Source organism: Silurus meridionalis, chromosome 22 (assembly GCF_014805685.1).
Source record: "Silurus meridionalis isolate SWU-2019-XX chromosome 22, ASM1480568v1, whole genome shotgun sequence".
Classification (NCBI taxonomy): domain Eukaryota; kingdom Metazoa; phylum Chordata; class Actinopteri; order Siluriformes; family Siluridae; genus Silurus; species Silurus meridionalis.
This window is the reverse complement of record NC_060905.1, coordinates 4,611,340-4,630,826: the sequence shown is the minus strand read 5'-3', so window position 1 is coordinate 4,630,826 and position 19,487 is coordinate 4,611,340. Positions and strand designations below refer to the sequence as shown.

At 37.8% G+C, this 19,487-nt stretch overlaps 1 protein-coding gene and 1 long non-coding RNA gene across 2 annotated transcripts in view; one reads left to right on the top strand and one right to left on the bottom strand.

Annotated features, from left to right (window-relative positions):
* The window catches only part of olfm2a (olfactomedin 2a), a 133,076-nt gene that overhangs the window by 112,689 nt on the left and 900 nt on the right, over nucleotides 1-19,487 (bottom strand). The window lies entirely within an intron of this gene.
* Nucleotides 8,178-8,707, top strand: LOC124376347. The gene is made up of 2 exons (XR_006923830.1): nucleotides 8,178-8,319; nucleotides 8,409-8,707. It is a non-coding gene; the product is annotated as an uncharacterized LOC124376347 (long non-coding RNA).

Here is a 19,487-nt window from a genome sequence, read left to right as displayed (position 1 = left end):
AGAACTTTACTCATAATCACACACTCCGGGCTGATGATATTTTTCTCCTGTGTTTGTATTGTTTTTATGATTTATAATCAAACTCTCGGTGTCACTCAAATGAGGATGGCTCCCTTTTGAGTCTGGTTCCTCTCAAGGTTTCTTCCTCATACCCTCTTTGGGAGTTAAATACCCTAAAGTGAGTTTCATGCATAAAATAGAAAATAAAAATGAAATGTAAAAAGTAATCATGAATAAATTAAATGAAATAAGCATCATTAACCTGAAAGCTATCATTAAAAAGTCTGTCTAATCTCAATGAGGAGAGAATTACAAAGTTTTGGTGCACAGGCAGCAAAAACCCGATCACTTCTAGAACTTAAACGTGTAAAAGGAATAACTAAAAGAGTAAAATCAGAGGAGCGGAGATCACGCCTTGGAGTGTAGATAGTTAAAGATTGAGTAATGAGTCGCCGTATTATGTAGGGCCTTATAGGTCAGTATAAGAATTTTAAAATCAACCTGAAACCTAAATGGAGCCAAAGCAATGACTCCAAAAACTTGAGAAATTTGCTCACCAGACCTGGTCTTCATCAGAACCCCAGCAGCTGAATTTTGAACAACCTACAATTTGTTTCAAGTAGATTTTGAAACCCCAACAAGCAAAGCATTACAGTAATCGATGCATAAAAAAAGTATTCATCAATTTTTCAGTAACGGAAAAATGTAACATGGGGTGCGATCTTCTAATGTTTATGAGGTGAAAAAATGAGTTTTTAACTGTATCTGGAACATGAAATCGAATGTTAAGTTTGTGTTAAAAAATCACCTCTAAATTTTGTAGTTTTGACTGAAACTCCAAAACAGAACCTTTTACTTTAAAGGTTTGTGCCATTCAGTGCCTTTCCAGTGTTTTTTATATTTTTGTGATAAAGTTTGATGTGCATTAGAGACCAGACCTTGTATTAACTTTGCTTGTAGCAGGCTTGTACATAAGTCAAGCTGGGGTCAGAGTCCAGGGTCAGCCATGATTCAGCACTACTGAAGAACAGTAGGTTAAGCATATTGCTCAAGGGTCCATCAGTGGCAGCTTAGCGATACTGGAACTTGCACTCCAACCTTCTGATCAGTAACCCAGAGCTTCAATTACTGAGCTACCACCTCCCCATTAGACGTGTAAGTTAACTGTACCAGCTCCATACTGTACACTCTGAAAAGGCACCACCATAATAATAGGTGATGTTGAAAAGTTTCGAGACTAGCTCTGTTTACAAGAAAGTACTTTATTTATCTACATTTACACACTATTACCTTCAAAATAGCCCCCTTGCACAGCGATACAGAGCTTCTGCCACTTCTAGAATGTGTCCTAAATGTCTTCTTTTTGAAACGTGTCAAGCACCTTCTGCAATTCACACTGAATCTGGCAATGGTGTCAAAACAGTGACCTTTGAGCTGGATCTTCATCTTCGGGAAAAGAATAAAGTCCACAGGAGACAAATCTGGCGAGTAGGTTGGGTGTTTTAGTGAGATAATGTTGTTTCCGGCGAGATATTTACATGTGACTGGGTACACACACAGCAGACGTGGTAATGCACATCAGAACATGGTCAGAACAGCACCACTTGCACAGCTCCCAATGTACACAGGACAAGGTATTTTAGCATACTGGTTAATGAAGGTTGGTGCTTTCTGTGACTGTGCGTGCAGTCTTGTGCTGCCATCTATGGGCATGTTACAAAACTAGTTTCGAAAGGGTAGAGTAGATATAGGTATCTTTTTATTCAGTGACAACATCAGTCGTTTGTTTTGTATGTAAGTTGCCAGGCTTAATCAGTGTTCTAGCTACAAACATCCCAGAGACAACTTTAGCTTCTTACTTCCTAGCATTTATTTTCTCCGTATTTATTACTCTGGTGTGATGTCATTAGATACAGAATGAACCCACATGCATTCACTGTTTGTATGATGGAAGTTCTTGTACAGAGAAAGCCCCACACAGCCTGTAAATGTAAAAGTGTGCATTTTGATTTTTTAGAGCTTTACGTGCTCTGAGAGAACATACATTAGACCTGCTTATGTCTAGACGCCCGTGTCTTCTTTTTTGCTCTTCTTTGTACGTCATGAGTAAGGAAATGACTTGAGAGCAATGTGCAAATTACCACTTACAAACGAACACAGATATCTGTGTTTCTACTGCCTGCAAGCGTTAGCCATTAGCATTCAGGTGGTTCGCATTGGCAGTCATTGTCATGCTAGCTGATGTTTGAGAGCTCCGGAATATTATTTAGCCGATTTTAAAAGCTAATTCGACTCAGATTCTGTGTTTTACACGCCAGGACTTTCAGTCCAAACCGAGAAAACAAGATCTTGCTCTCGTTTGTGTAATTCTTTTTTTTCCAAAGCTAAATAACTATTTTTTTATCCTTGGCAATCATTTTAATTATTCTCAGTCTCCAGGTAAACACTATTATAACTCTGCTAGCGCTAACAGTGTCTTTGTCACACAGGCGCCTCAAAATATCACCGAACATTTCAAAGGAATAATGAAAGTACAGCTCTGAGCAACAAATTAATCTGGAAAAGTTTCAATATAAATGAGTTTTTGCTAGATGCTAGCCTTCCACCTAAAGCTAACTTTGACTAAGCAAAGTTTTCTACTCAATTTCCATGGAATCATTATGTAGTTTGGACTGTGACATAAAATCTGAGACACACACACACACACACACACACACACACACACACACGTAAAACAGTGGTGCTACGACTAGCCCCAATCTCCACTCATAAGCACACATATCACCATCTTTGGAATGACACACACAATACAGGCCAATCAGCTGCCTCTAATCAGCCTCGCCTGCTGTGCTTTTCACTCTGATCATCGAGCCATAGATCTAAGCATCTTATTACCCTCGCATTGATTGGAATGCATTCCGCCTCTATGGTAATGGGCGCACCTGAACGGTGTGAGTGCGACTGGAGCAAAGTCATCGCTCGCTGCTCGTTATTCCGTCTCATATGCCACCAGTGACATGATTACAATGTCAACTGCGCTTTCATTCCACTGACTGGCCCACACTTTCTCTCTCTCTCACGTTCGACTCCACCTTCTCAACCTGGAGAAATCTGCATAATCGCGTTACGAGCTCATCAGTGTTCACTGTCCAATTCTGGAGTGTGTGCTTGGGTTAATGTGGGTGTCTTTATGGCTATGTTCAAGGGTATGCGAGCTTCATTATGTGAGTCCGAGAGGAAGTGGGTGTGTGTGTGAGTGTGAGTGTGTGTGTAAGTGTGAGTGCGTCTACACAAGTGCAAATAGTTTTATTCATTTACACTTAACATGATTTATCTTTGTGATTGTGTATTTTTATTCATATATTTAAATATAATGTCACATAATGTACGTTTACACACTAATCACCTTCAAAATTTGCCTCTTGCACAGCAATACAGTTCTTCCAGCGTTCCTGCCACTTCTGGAATGTGTTTTCGGAATGGCAAGCACCTTCTGCGATTCATGCTGGATCTCCACAATGGTGTCAAAACAACTATCTTTGAGCTGCATCTTTATCTTTGAGAAGAGGGTAAAGTCAGCAGGAGCCAAATCTGGCATGTAGGGTGGGTGCGGAAGTGAGATCATGTGGATCGTTCTCCAACGATGATCATGCACAAGTTACCGAATGGTTGAGCTTGTTCCAGTGACGTTCTTCAGCCCTTAAAGTGCGTGTGTCACTCAAAACACCTCGAATGTTAAAGGTACAGTATGTCATGTCAAAGTTCTCTGTGGCAGATTTGCTGAAAAGTTCACATTTGCTCTTTGCTCTAACTTGTCATGAGGAAATCGCAGACGTGGTAAAACACATGGTCAAAATAGCACCAGTTAGCACTATTAGTCTCAAATCTTTTTGATACCACCTTGTTGTGGCAGTGGGCGGATGGACAAGTGCCGGTTCGTGAGTGGAGGGCGAAGAGTAAACGCTGCTACGCACAAAACGTCAAATATTTGTTCAATTTTGTTGTGTAAGTGGAACTATGGTAACTCGGGGGCACAATGTGCATTTAGAAAGTATTCAGTCCCCCTTCAGTTTTTTTTTATTTTCTTATGTTGCGGCCTCAAACTACAATCGTATGTGTACATTTTTACAATAAAAAAATACTTCACTATATTTAGACCCACCGCAACAACACTTGAAAATGCCTCACAGATGTTTCTACACCTTGACTGGAGTCTACCTGTGGAAAGATGATTGATTTGACATTATTTGGAAAGGCACAAACCTCTCGATAGAAGACCTCACAGCTGACAATGGAGATCAGAGCAAAAACCAAACCATAAGGTCAAAGGAACCACCTGCAAGCCACAGGTCTGGGGAAGACCACAAACAATTTACTTCTGATGCATTGAAGATTCCCAAAACCTGGTCACCTGGTCAAACTGAGCAATTGGGAAGAAGAACCTTAGTAAAGGAGGTGACAAGAATCCGATGATCAGTCTGACTAAAATCCAGAGATCCTGTGTGCAGATGAGACAAAGTTCCAGAAGGACAACCATCACTGACCAATCTGGGCTTTATGGCAGAGCTGCTGGAGATTATTCCCTCGTTTCAGAACCCATGGAAGCCCACTTGGAGTTTGCCAGCACAGACTGAGTCTTTCAGGTGCCTGTTGGAACTTTATAATATTATTATATTAGTTTATGTATGTAACTAATAAAAATCCATACTCATATTAAGCAGAATTTACATGCAGTGCTACAATACTGTATATACCATATATACAACATTCAACTATTATGCTTTCTATATAATATTGTTAATCAACCTCTTGCAATATTTAGATTTTCTTCAATAATTGAAATTCAAATAAATCATTAGCATCATAATGCTAATAATGTAAATATTAATTGTAAAAAAAAAAAATATATATATTTAAAGAAAGACAAAAACCAGTCTTAATTTTAGACGTTATAGTGTGAGGGGGGGAAAAATCCCATTTATAATAATATAATCCTGTTTCTCTTTTTGAACAAATTTCACTTGTGTTATAGCTGAGTGGTTTGGATTTGAAATATAGTTTCACAATTTGACATAATTCCAGCTGCTTGAGTTTTAGTCGAAGCATTAAAACACAACCATGTGGAAATTTTGAGTTTGCATTTCCTCTTAAATAAAATGATTTGTCTCTATTTTTAGAAATATTTTTAGACTTGAAGACATTTCCTAGCGATTCTCTTTTATTATGCTTAACACTGATCTATTTTTTTACCCAACTCTAAATTAAAAATATCTCCTTTATATTCATGCATTATCACAATCAGATGTCCATTATCTTCAGTATTTCAGTCGTGTCTCTAATTAGTCAAACCAGAACACATTTTTTTTCCATGGTAGAACAACAAAGTGTTTTGCAGTGCTGTGAAAAGTGTCTCTCTCTCTCGGCCACTCATTCGTTAGCCAAAGGGAAGGTCAGGGTATTTTAGCAAGGGCTGAGGCACAGCGGTGGTTCTGACAGCTCCGGTGCGTGCTCTGAGCCCTGATGGTGCGATTTACGCCTCCAGTCCGCCACCTTTTCACATCTCTAATTTCCTGTTTGGAAGTGAGAGCCGGTGAGTGGCCGAGTGAGCGGAGTAAGCTCGCTGCGTCCTTGATGTCCGAGTGAGCAGAGGAGTCTCGCTCCATGGGTCTGTTCCAATTTTCATCTTACCACTTTGTATACCACTTTCACAGCCAGGACTGAGGGATTCTTCTGTACTATCCTCTGAAAGGGGAATAATAATGTGTCTGGCAATGAAGTAAAACTATCTCATTAGCTGTGCTTGATTGGTCACGCTGAAGACAAGTGTGTACTTTCATATACCATGTGTCCCATGTGTCAAGACTCTCAGACTGTACCCCAAATTCTGACTGAGGAGGATCTCACTGCTTTCTGTATTCCACTGAACCCAGTCTCTTTTTCTTACATAAACATCCTCTTTAACTGGAAAAATCTACTTCTGCGTTCCACAGATGTGGGGTGTCAAGATTTCTGATACGTCTACACGAAGACGGATAAATTTGTCCACACTATCATATTTATACGGTTTCCCAAAAGTTGCTCATCCGCACTGAAACATGTGAAAATGCTGTACTGCGCATGAGTAAAATGTAAGACACTCCGATCTACGTCACTATTTATTTGCTTTTCCGGGCCAACGCCGCGGCAATGTTGTGGAAACGCAGCGGGTTTTTTACATGGACAGACAGTGAGGTGGAGCTGCTGCTGTGAGTAACACGGGAGTAGAAAGTTGCAATAGAAAGCGAGAATACAGACTGGGAGACGTGCAAAAAAAAAGATTTAATATTGAACCACCTTGAAGAACAGTATCCTGCTGATGACGTGGCTCACAAAACCTCAAAATAACAAAATTACTGAACGACATCCTTTACCGTTTTGGCTGAATTGGTCACATGACTGCTTTACATGCTTTCACATGCATCATCGTTTTTGTTTAGATTAGTTTAGTTTTGTTAGTTTTCAAATGTGTCCACTTTAGAGAGCATTTTCTTTGACTACAGACTACAGTCAGTGTGGAAAAAAGTTTTCTCTTCTCTAAAGTCAGACAGACAGACAGACAGACAGACAGACAGACAGACAGACAGACAGACAGACAGATAGATAGATAGATAGATAGATAGATAGATAGATAGATAGATAGATAGATAGATAGATAGATAGATGATAGGCAGGTAAACACAGACAAACAGACAGACAGAAAGACAGACAGACAGACAGACAGACAGACAGACAGACAGATAGATAGATAGATAGATAGATAGATAGATAGATAGATAACACCCGACTTTACATGAATGAACTAGATAGATAGATGATAGATAGATAGATAGATAGATAGATAGATAGATAGATAGATAGATAGATAGATAGATAGATAGATAGATAGATAGATAGATAGATGATAGGCAGGTAAACACAGACAAACAGACAGACAGAAAGACAGACAGACAGACAGACAGACAGACAGACAGACAGACAGACAGACAGACAGATAGATAGATAGATAGATAGATAGATAGATAGATAGATAGATAACACCCGACTTTACATGAATGAACTAGATAGATAGATAGATAGATAGATAGATAGATAGATAGATAGATAGATAGATAGATAGATAGATAGATAGATAGATAGATAGATAGATGTTAATAGACAGACAGACAGACAGACAGACAGACAGACAGACAGACAGACAGATAGATAGATAGATAGATAGATAGATGTTAATAGACAGACAGACAGACAGACAGACAGACAGACAGACAGATAGATAGATAGATAGATGTTAATAGACAGACAGACAGACAGACAGACAGACAGACAGACAGACAGATAGATAGATAGATAGATAGATAGATAGATAGATAGATAGATAGATAGATAGATATAGATAGATAGATAGATAGATAGATAGATAGATAGATAGATAGATAGATAGATAGAGTAGGAAGGTGGGTAGATAGATAAATTGCCTCATATGGCCCTCATTTTTACCTCTAGAGATACAGATTGCTATTTATCTAAAGCATGTACAGACGTGATTTGATAACTCCAATAATTTTTCTGTCAGTTCAGTGTGATCGTGTTTTGCTGAGGGGACACTACTGTACATTGTATGTACTATTGAATATGCGTTTCAGTGAATTCTTAAGGAGTGCTGTGACCTTGTCGTGAATGTCCTTGTTCATTATTTTGAGCTCCATACGTCCTCATCAAACTTCATTCCAACCCTTACAACCCTTGAAAGAAGAGGTTTTTATGAATTATTATTATCGATATATATTTTTTTACTTAACAAAAAATTATATTTTCACGATTTTGACATCCAATTAGCAGCTCCAGCACCGACACACACACCCAGGATGGATTATTAATGTCAAGACTGTACAAACAGCCAGACCTTATGCTTTTTGAAGGCACCATAAAACTCATATTCATTACGCTTCCGAGACATCCCGGTCGTTTATCGCACACAGCTTCTGTGAACACTGTGAATATGGCAGTAAGAAAGGAAAGTGAATGTGAGTGCACTATGAATCAGAGCCCTCGAACCATCTGAACGAGCGAGCAGGAAGTGCCAACGAGACGACGCTTCACTTCCTGGGCTGACGCCTCAGCTTGGCTGTGACAAAAACGGATGAAGCAATCTTACTCATCGTATTCAACAACTAACCCCGCCCCCTTTCCCCACCACATCGCCACCAGCTCCACACACACCCCGTGGGGTGAGTAGCAAGTTTGCCGTCAACACCGTGTCTAATTGCGTCGACGGAGCCGGTGATTAGACACAGATTTCCGTTTTACGCTTGCCATTGTTTCCGACAGTGTCGGCTCAGATTAATGTCTCCTGTTGTGTATCTGTTTAGCGTGAGCACGCGTGCGTCTTTGACTGCTTGCCAATCCCAATCGTTAGCAGCTGATTTGACGAAAGCCATTGAAACCATCTCGTGAAGAAAAAAAACAGAAAACACCTTTCACACGAGACGCTGTCCGAGACGCCAAGCCGATCCGGCACTTCATCAACGGCGCTAATAACACAAATCTGCTTCTACGGATAATCGATCGAGCGGCTCGTCAGTTCTCATCGAGGAAATAGCGCGTGTCATCGCCATGCCAACGCTCAATGTGTGTCTGTTACATACTGTAAATAAAAAAACATTCAACACCTGTGTGTGCTGTTATGAGGAAATAATAAGCAACGTTCTCGTCTGATTTGCAACAATTTTCTCGATGTTACAGGACATGGCGGACTTTTTATCCGTTTATAGTTACATTTTAATGCTGTGGAACATCCTTCTTTACATTATTGCTTATGTTATAGCAGCTATAAATGGTAGTTTCCTCAGTAACCTGAATGTTTATTTCTCTTGAAGCTAATAAGATAGATAGCTAGATAGATAGATAGAAAAACACAGACAGACAGATAGACAGATAGATAGATAGATAGATAGATAGATTAGATAGATAGATAGATAGATAGATAGATAGATAGATAGATAGATAGATGAAAAACACAGACAGACAGACAGACAGATAGACAGATAGATAGATAGACAGATAGATAGATAGATAGATAGATAGATAGATAGATAGATAGATAGATAGATAGATAGATAGATGAAAAACACAGACAGACAGACAGACAGACAGACAGACAGACAGACAGACAGATAGATAGATAGATGAAAAACACAGACAGACAGACAGATAGATAGATAGATAGATAGATAGATAGATAGATAGATAGATAGATAGATAGATAGATAGATAGATAGAAAACACAGACAGACAGATAGACAGAAAGATAGCTAGATAGATAGATAGATAGATAGATAGATAGATAGATAGATAGATAGATAGATAGATAGATAGATAGATAGATAGATGAAAAACACAGACAGACAGATATATAGATAGATAGATAGATAGATAGATAGATAGATAGATAGATAGATAGATAGATAGATAGATAGAAAACACAGACAGACAAATAGACAGATAGACAGATAGACAGATAGATAGATAGATAGATAGATAGATAGATAGATAGATAGATAGATAGATAGATAGATAGATAGATAGAAAACACAGACAGACAGATAGACAGATAGACAGATAGATAGATAGATAGATAGATAGATAGATAGATAGATAGATAGATAGATAGATAGATAGATAGATAGAAAACACAGACAGACAGATAGACAGATAGATAGATAGATAGATAGATAGATAGATAGATAGATAGATAGATAGATAGATAGATAGAAAACACAGACAGACAGATAGACAGACAGATAGATAGACAGACAGATAGATAGATAGATAGATAGATAGATAGATAGATAGATAGATAGATAGATAGATAGATAGATAGATAGATAGAAAACACAGACAGATAGATAGATAGATGATAGATAGATAGATAGATAGATAGATAGATAGATAGATAGATAGATAGATAGATAGATAGATAGATAGATAGATAGATAGATAGATAGAAAACACAGACAGACAGATAGACAGATAGATAGATAGATAGATAGATAGATAGATAGATAGATAGATAGATAGATAGATAGAAAACACAGACAGACAGATAGATAGATAGATAGATAGATAGATAGATAGATAGATAGATAGATAGATAGATAGATAGATAGATAGATAGATAGAAAAACACAGACAGACAGATAGACAGACAGATAGATAGACAGACAGATAGATAGATAGATAGATAGATAGATAGATAGATAGATAGATAGATAGATAGATAGAAAAACACAGACAGATAGATAGATAGATAGATAGATAGATAGATAGATAGATAGATAGATAGATAGATAGATAGGAAAACACAGACAGACAGACAGGAAACAATGGATTGAAAAATGTGAATTAATATACATTTATATTTTGCTGCTGCACAACTACTTTAATACAAACCAACAGCAATCTCGATTCTGATTGGTCAGAAACGATGTTAATAAGATAATGACATCTCATGGATATATATAGTGTGTATATACCCTTAAGTGTGCACTGCAGCGATTAGTTCAATGCCATGAGCTTTCAATTAAAAACAAGCTTTTAATTTCTGCAGCGCTTATTGTCGCTAGCCCGCGTTCGGCTTTAATCTCTTCGTTCTCGCCGAGCGTAATTACCGTCGATTATTTCTCCCCGCTGTTTTTCGGCCGCTTAATTGCAAGTGTACCCTTCACTTATCCTCTTTTAGTAGGCCTCTAATAATAATCAAAGTTTAAGGCACATCTGGGATTGCTTACTCCCTGTTACGCACGCAAAACAACCCTGTTTCAGGAAGGAGGATGCGGCCCGCGTGGTGCGTGATGCAACGCAACCCCATTAGCGGAGCCGTGTGCCAAGGTCGAGCTTGTGCCCGTGTGTATTTCTGACTGCGAGGACCCCAGGGCATTGTGGGTACTTAACAAACACACGTTGGGAACGAGTGAGTGCATCTGTCTAGTTAAAGCGTGTTGAATATTTCATAGTGACCTGTGCAAGGCTGAGGGCCGAGTGCAAGTGCGTGTCTAAGTGTACGTGTGCGTGCACGCACGTGCGTGTGTGTGTGTGTGTGTGTGTGGAGCTGGCTTGTGCAGAAACTTAATGTTTCCATGCACGCATCAAGGAGATGCTCTAATAGAGGTCATCAACTTTTTTTATGTAGCAATTCTAAAAAGTGTCATTTTAAAAAACTCATTATTCTTTTAAATATTTCAAGGCAAATACTTGCAAATGCAACAACCAGCTTCCTGAGAGCAAATATGTTTTACAGGAACATCAAATATGGATCTCTACACGTGTATCACTAAATGCAATAGCGTGCACCTGAAATAGTTTCAACAATAATATAACTGAAATGTGGTTGGGTTCCTGTCATTTGTTTATTCTGATTAGGGCAAAAGTTTGTGGACACCTGAGCATAAGATTGACATGAACCTCTCATTCCACATTTAGTCCTCATTTACTGTTATAGTGATCTCCACTGACTCAACCTCCTCTAGGGTAACTGTTAATTCAGTAGTTAAGGCTGTGGGTTGCAGAACTGAAGGTTGGAGGTTCAAGCTCCAGTATCACCAAGGTTGGGGCCCTTAAGACTCTCTGCTCCAGGGCTGCTGTATCGTTGCTGATCTGTGCTCTGACCTCAGCTTCCTAACATTTCTGGGATATGTGAAGAAAGAATTTCTCTGTGCTGCAAAGTGCAGTGGATGTGCATAAAATATCTAAACCACTGATGCTTTTCTATCCATTATATCAAGAACTAAACCAAAAGACAATGATCTTAAACCTTCACTATGTGGACCAAAGTACTGTGACACCTAACTATAAGATTCTATGTGCTTTCTGAACATCACATTCCACATTTAATCACAATTTACTGTTAACCTTCACTCCTCTGGGAAGATGGTCCACTGGAGTTTTTTTGGAGATATGTCTGAGATTCATTGAGCTACAAGGGTGTTAGTAAAGTCAGGTACTGATGAAGGTGAGGAGGCCTGGGGTGCAGTCAGCATTCACATTCATCCCAAAGGTGTTCAATAAGGTTGGGGGTTCAGAGCTTTATAGCAGGAGATCTTCCACTTCACCCCGTGTAAGTCTATATGTCATGCGAAGTTCAGATCGAATCAATATTGTAAAAGTACAAAACACACAAAAACAACACAATGAAATAGTGAAACATGAAAACCAACAGCACCATTAAAGAAATACAAGACCCAAAGAGTGCCATTTAAGTGAACTTATATACAAATGCTAATCAAATGCCAGTGTGGACCAGGTGACATGGCCTGAGGGTGCAGTGGCTGATGGGAAACGTAGTTTCCGATCTTATTCCTGCACTACACATAAAGGACAACCCTTGGTGTTTCATGAAAAAAAGGGATTTCATTAAGTTTTTAGTTTTGCATTGACTAAAATTGTTAATAGTTTTTCACCAACTGATTCTAGACTCAAATAAATGATATCTAATGTAATGTAAAATGGTTTGAAATTAAAAATAAAAATCAGCCCAGCTGAGACTAAACTTGAAAAAAAAAAAAAATTGTATCTACAGTTCTACTTTCCAGGAACCCCACTGGGAGTAAAGGTAGCAATACACCCTTGGAAAGCTCACCAGTTCATTGAACAGCCCCAAGCAATCACCTTGAGGATATTTAGCCTAATGTTTCTGGGATTTTGGCGGAAACCAGAAATCCCCTAATTATCCCCCAAGAGAACATGAGAAAGTTTGCCATTCCAAAGGTCTTCTAAAATATATTTGTCTGAAACTATATAGTTAATGTCTATGTATCTTGTATAGGTAATGTATTTATTATTTTATGTTCCAAGTTATTATAGTTTCTTGTATTTTTATAGCACCAGCACAACATGACAAATTCCTTGTACCAGGGAACCCATGATACCTGGCTATAAAGATGATTCTGATTCTTTTCTCTACAGTATATTACTGCAAACCGTGCTACAGTTGCACATAAAAACCACAGCACTCCACGTTCCCGGGTCCTTGGTTCATTTCTACCTTCCAATCACGTCTGTGTATTTCTATTGAAAAGCTACAATCAAATCAAAACAATAAATTATCCCTAAGCCCTAGAACAAATTGACCCCCCAAGACTGCACCGTAGTCAATTCATTAACTTCGAAGTCTAAATCCTGGTCCAAGTCGAGTCCTCGCTGCTGGCATCTTTCCAAAATAAAAGTCAACGTAATGAAGTGCACTAGGCGGTCGTGGTGTACCACTGGTACAGTGTATTGTCGAAGAAATGATTATTAATGTTTACATTGACAAGAGTTTACGTCTGAGCCATTTGATGAGATCATGACCTTGATTCCTACAATACCTAATACATTGTGTACTAATTATCACACACACACACACACACACACACACACACACACACACTCTGGCATGGCAATATAGGATGTTTCATTTACAACTTGGTTTTCCCCAATGAAAAGGACGTAATTTTGGTTAAAGTTTAAGTTTACACAGATCTGGCAACCCTGTCGTCTTCTTCGCATGCTATTAGTATACAGATGATTGGAAACAATCAGCAAAAAAAATCACTGACTTGAGAACTGAGAAACCAAAAGCTTTTTGAAAGACAGGAGGCTTTTAAGCTGTGTAGTTTATTAACACCACAGCAGAAATTACACACACACAAACAAACACAGACACACACACACACACACACACACACACATTGAGTAATGGTAGGTTGTTACATCCTATGTATATAAGCATCGTGTTAGCTGTATAATCGGGGCTACTGTATGTGCCTGGTTTGCATTTAATAAGCAAAAAGTCACAGTGTGTTTGACAATAAATAAATAAATACATGATGAACTAATAAAAGTCAGATGTTTACTCTAAAAAAAGAATGTAAAATCAGCATATGGTCAGGAGGTGTAAATAATTGCATTTGCAGGTTTATTTTGATTGCTATGCAAAACACGAAGGACAAAACAGTCAGATGTTTAAGCAACTAGAACTTATTTTTGGACACCTGATCATAAGGTTGGTATGTACATTCCATTCAACATTCATTCCCCATTTGCTGTTACAATAATCTCCACTCCTCTTGGAAGGTGTTCCACTAGATTTTGGTTTGTGCTTGTGGAGATTTGTTTGTGCTTGTGGCTCATTCGGCTACGAGGGTGTTAGTAAAGTCAGGTGCTGATGTAGATGAGGTGAGAAGGGCTGGGGTTTCAAACCATCCTAAAGGTTTTCAAAAGAGATCTATAACAGGAGATCTTCCACTTTAACACATGTAAACTGTATCTTCATGTATCTGGGGTTTCATCTTTAGGATGGAAGAGGTTTGGATCTCCTAGCTAAGGAGAAGGGAAAATGTGATGCTGCAACATCCAAAGACATCCTTTACAAGTGTGTGTCTCCCTGTGTGTACTTACACTATACCTACACTATACAAACCCTGTGTGTACTTACACTATACTTATACTATACAATCCCTGTGTGTACTTACACTATACCTACACTATACAAACCCTGTGTGTACTTACACTATACTTATACTATACAATCCCTGTGTGTACTTACACTATACCTACACTATACAAACCCTGTGTGTACTTACACTATACTTATACTATACAATCCCTGTGTGTACTACACTATACCCACACTATACAAACACTGTGTGTACTTACACTATACTTATGCTATACAATCCCTGTGTGTGCTTACACTATACCCACACTATACAAACCCTGTGTGCTTACACTATACCTGCACTATACAAACCCTGTGTGTACACTATACTTATACTATACAGTCCTGTGTGTGCTTACACTATGCCTACACTATACAAACACTGTGTGTACTTACACTATACCTACACTATACAAACACTGTGTGCTTACACTATGCTTATACTATACAATCCCTGTGTGTGCTTACACTATACCTACACTATACAAACACTGTGTGTACTTACACTATGCTTATACTATACAATCCTGTGTGCTTACACTATACCCACACTATACAATCCCTGTGTGTACTTACACTATGCCTACACTATACAAACCTGTGTGTACTTACACTATACAATCCTGTGTGTGCTTACACTATACCCACTATACAAACCCTGTGTGTGTACTTACACTATACTTATACTATACAATCCCTGTGTGTGCTTACACTATACAACCCTGTGTGTACACTATACAAACCCTGTGTGTGTACTTACACACTATACTTACACTATACAGTCCTGTGTGTACTTACACTATACCCACACTATACAAACCCTGTGTGTACTTACACTATACTTACACTATACAATCCTGTGTGTACTTACACCATACCCACACTATACAAACCCTGTGTGTACTTACACTATACTTATACTATACAATCCCTGTGTGTACTTACACTATACCTACACTATACAAACACTGTGTGTACTTACACTATACTTATACTATACAATCCCTGTGTGTACTTACACTATATTTACACTATACAAACCCTGTGTGTACTTACACTATACTTACACTATACAATCCCTGTGTGTACTTACACTATACCTACACTATACAAACCCTGTGTGTGTACTTACACTTTACTTATACTATACAATCCCTGTGTGTACTTACACTATACCTACACTATACAAACCCTGTGTGTACTTACACTATACTTATACTATACAATCCCTGTGTGTACTTACACTATACCTACACTATACAAACCCTGTGTGTACTTACACTATACTTATACTATACAATCCCTGTGTGTACTTACACTATACCTACACTATACAAACCCTGTGTGTACTTACACTATACTTATACTATACAATCCCTGTGTGTACTTACACTATACCTACACTATACAAACACTGTGTGTACTTACACTATACCTACACTATACAAACCCTGTGTGTACTTACACTATACCTACACTATACAAACCCTGTGTGTACTTACACTATACTTACACTATACAATCCCTGTGTGTACTTACACTATACCTACACTATACAAACACTGTGTGTACTTACACTATACCTACACTATACAAACCCTGTGTGTACTTACACTATACTTACACTATACAACCCTGTGTGTACTTACACTATACCCACACTATACAAACCCTGTGTGTACTTACACTATACCTACACTATACAAACCCTGTGTGTACTTACACTATACTTACACTATACAATCCCTGTGTGTACTTACACTATACCTACACTATACAAACCCTGTGTGTACTTACACTATACCACACTATACAAACCCTGTGTGTAGTTACACTATACCTACACTATACAAGTTTACTCTATACAATCCCTGTGTGTACTTACACTACACTTGCACTATACAAGTGCACACTATACAAACACTGTGTGTATTTACACTATACTTACACTATACAAACCCTGTGTGTACGTACAGTATACTTACACTATACCAACCCTGTGTGTACTTACACTGTACTTACACTATACAAGTGTACTCTATACAAACCCTGTGTGTACTTACACTATATTTACGCTATACAAGTGTACGCTATACAAACCCTGTGTGTACCTACACTATATTTACATATACAAACCCTGTGTGTACTTACACTATACTTACACTATACAAACCCTGTGTGTACTTACACTATATTTAATCTATACAAGTGTACGCTATACAAACCCTGTGTGTACTTACACTATATTTACACTATACAAACCCTGTGTGTAGTAACACTATACTTATACTATACAAGTGCACACTATACAAGCCCTGTATGTACTTATACTACACTTACACTATACAAGTGCACACTATACAAACCCTGTGTGTACTTACACTATACTTACACTATACAAGCCCTGTGTATTTACACTACACTTACACTATACAAGTGTGATCTATACAAGCCCTGTGTGTACTTACACTATATTTAATCTATACAAGTGCACACTATACAAGCCCTGTGTGTACTTACACTACACTTACACTATACAAGTGCACACTGTACAAACCCTGTGTGTACTTACAAGTGTACACTATACAAGCCCTGTGTGTACTTACACTATACTTACACTATACAAGGGCACACTGAACAAACCCTGTGTGTACTTACACTATAAATAAACTACACAAGTGCAAACTATACAAGCCCTGTGTATTTACACTATACTTACACTATACTATACAAGTGCACACTATACAAGGTCCGTGTGTACTTACACTATAATTAAACTACACAAGTGTACACTATACAAGCCCCGTGTGTACTTACACTATAATTAAACTAAACAAGTGTACACTATACAAGGCCTGTGTGTACTTACACTATTCTTATACTATACAAGTGCACACTTTACAAGCCTTGTGTGTACTTACACTACACTTACACTATACAAGTGCACACTATACAAACCCTGTGTGTACTTACACTATACTTACACTATACAAGCCCTGTGTATTTACACTACACTTACACTATACAAGTGTGATCTATACAAGCCCTGTGTGTACTTACACTATATTTAATCTATACAAGTGCACACTATACAAGCCCTGTGTGTACTTACACTACACTTACACTATACAAGTGCACACTGTACAAACCCTGTGTGTAGTTACACTATACAAGCCCTGTGTGTACTTACACTATACTTACACTATACAAGGGCACACTGAACAAACCCTGTGTGTACTTACGCTATACTTAAACTACACAAGTGCAAACTATACAAGCCCTGTGTGTACTTACACTATATTTAAACTATACACGTGTACACTATACAAGGTCCGTGTGTACTTACACTATAATTAAACTACACAAGTGTACACTATACAAGCCCCGTGTGTACTTACACTATAATTAAACTAAACAAGTGTACACTATACAAGGCCTGTGTGTACTTACACTATTCTTATACTATACAAGTGCACACTTTACAAGCCTTGTGTGTACTTACACTATACACATACTATCCAAGTGTACTCTTCATAAGCCTTGTGAGTACTTGCACAATACTTATTCTATACAAGTGTACACTTTACAAACCCTGTGTATACTTACACTATACTTATACCACATTTTAACACTTTAGAAACATCCAATATACAAACTTTATATACACTTACACTATACATACACTCTACAACCCAAAGAACACTTACATTATACAAGTGTACATAAGACCTGTAAAGACTTACACTAAACAAGTTCACACTGTACAATTCCACGTGAAAGCGTGGTACATATGAAAAACGATAGTGTGTTAGGATGATTTAATTAATGTAAAGCTTGTAGCCTAAACTACTGTCAGAGTTGCTGTCATAGAAATCTATTCAATACCTACTGACCAATCAGAATCAAGCATACAGCAACATTGGGTATAAAGACATTTTATATTTAGTATAGTTGTGTACAGGATGTAGACAAAGGTTATTTAATGGTTTTTATATACGTGCAATGAAAAAATGAAAAAATGAAAAAATTAAAAAAATATATAAATAAATAAATATATATATATGGATAGATGAATGGATGACAGAATGAATGAATGAAAATTGTATATTGAGTTGTTGCACTAGGTGTTGAGATGTCTGTGGGAATACCATTGGACAAAAAATATAACAAATCTAATCTAATTCTTAATAAAAAAAAAAAAAAAAAAAAAAAGGTTTTCAGTCGCATGTAATAAACAATGATGCATTCATGTGTTATAATTTTCTAATGATCTTGACTTGGTTGTTAGGTTTGTATGACAAATAAATGTACCAAACTGTATTGTTCTCTCTTGTCGCTAGGGTGGTGCCATTAAGTGAACATGTTTTACACAGTGAGGGTTACAGTAGTCCCTCATGGTTGAACAACAGACAGACATAAGTTGTAGAAATTAAAAAAAATATATATTCTGAATGTTTAACATTAATGCACCGTTTTCAGCTTCTCAAAAATTTAAACAAATGTTTGATTGTGAATTTGAACTGCTTTGCACAACAGATCAGATCAAAAAGCGTAAAAATCAAATACTTGTGAGCATTTCACGCTTCTAAGTTTCCCTCAGGCTGTTAACAGTATAAACGATTCAATTTGTTGTATTAAATACAAAACAAATGCACAATAAGAGCATTTTCGCTCTGACTTCATTTCGACCCCTAATGCACCTTACATTATTTTAAACATGCACTGATGTGTTTTTTTTAGGTTAAAGATTCACACTCAGGATGCAAAACATGTACCACTTCAGCCCCGAATGCACAGTTTGGAAACAAAAATGCTTAATGGGCCTTTAATGAGCCTGGAATACAGTACAATGTCCTAAAATCAACTGAGCTTTGGGCGTGAAGAACTATGAGCAGCACCAGCGTGTTAGGCCACCAGGTTAGATTTTTTCATGACAACAAAATGAACGCAATCCCAGTTCTCCCATCACTTTAAT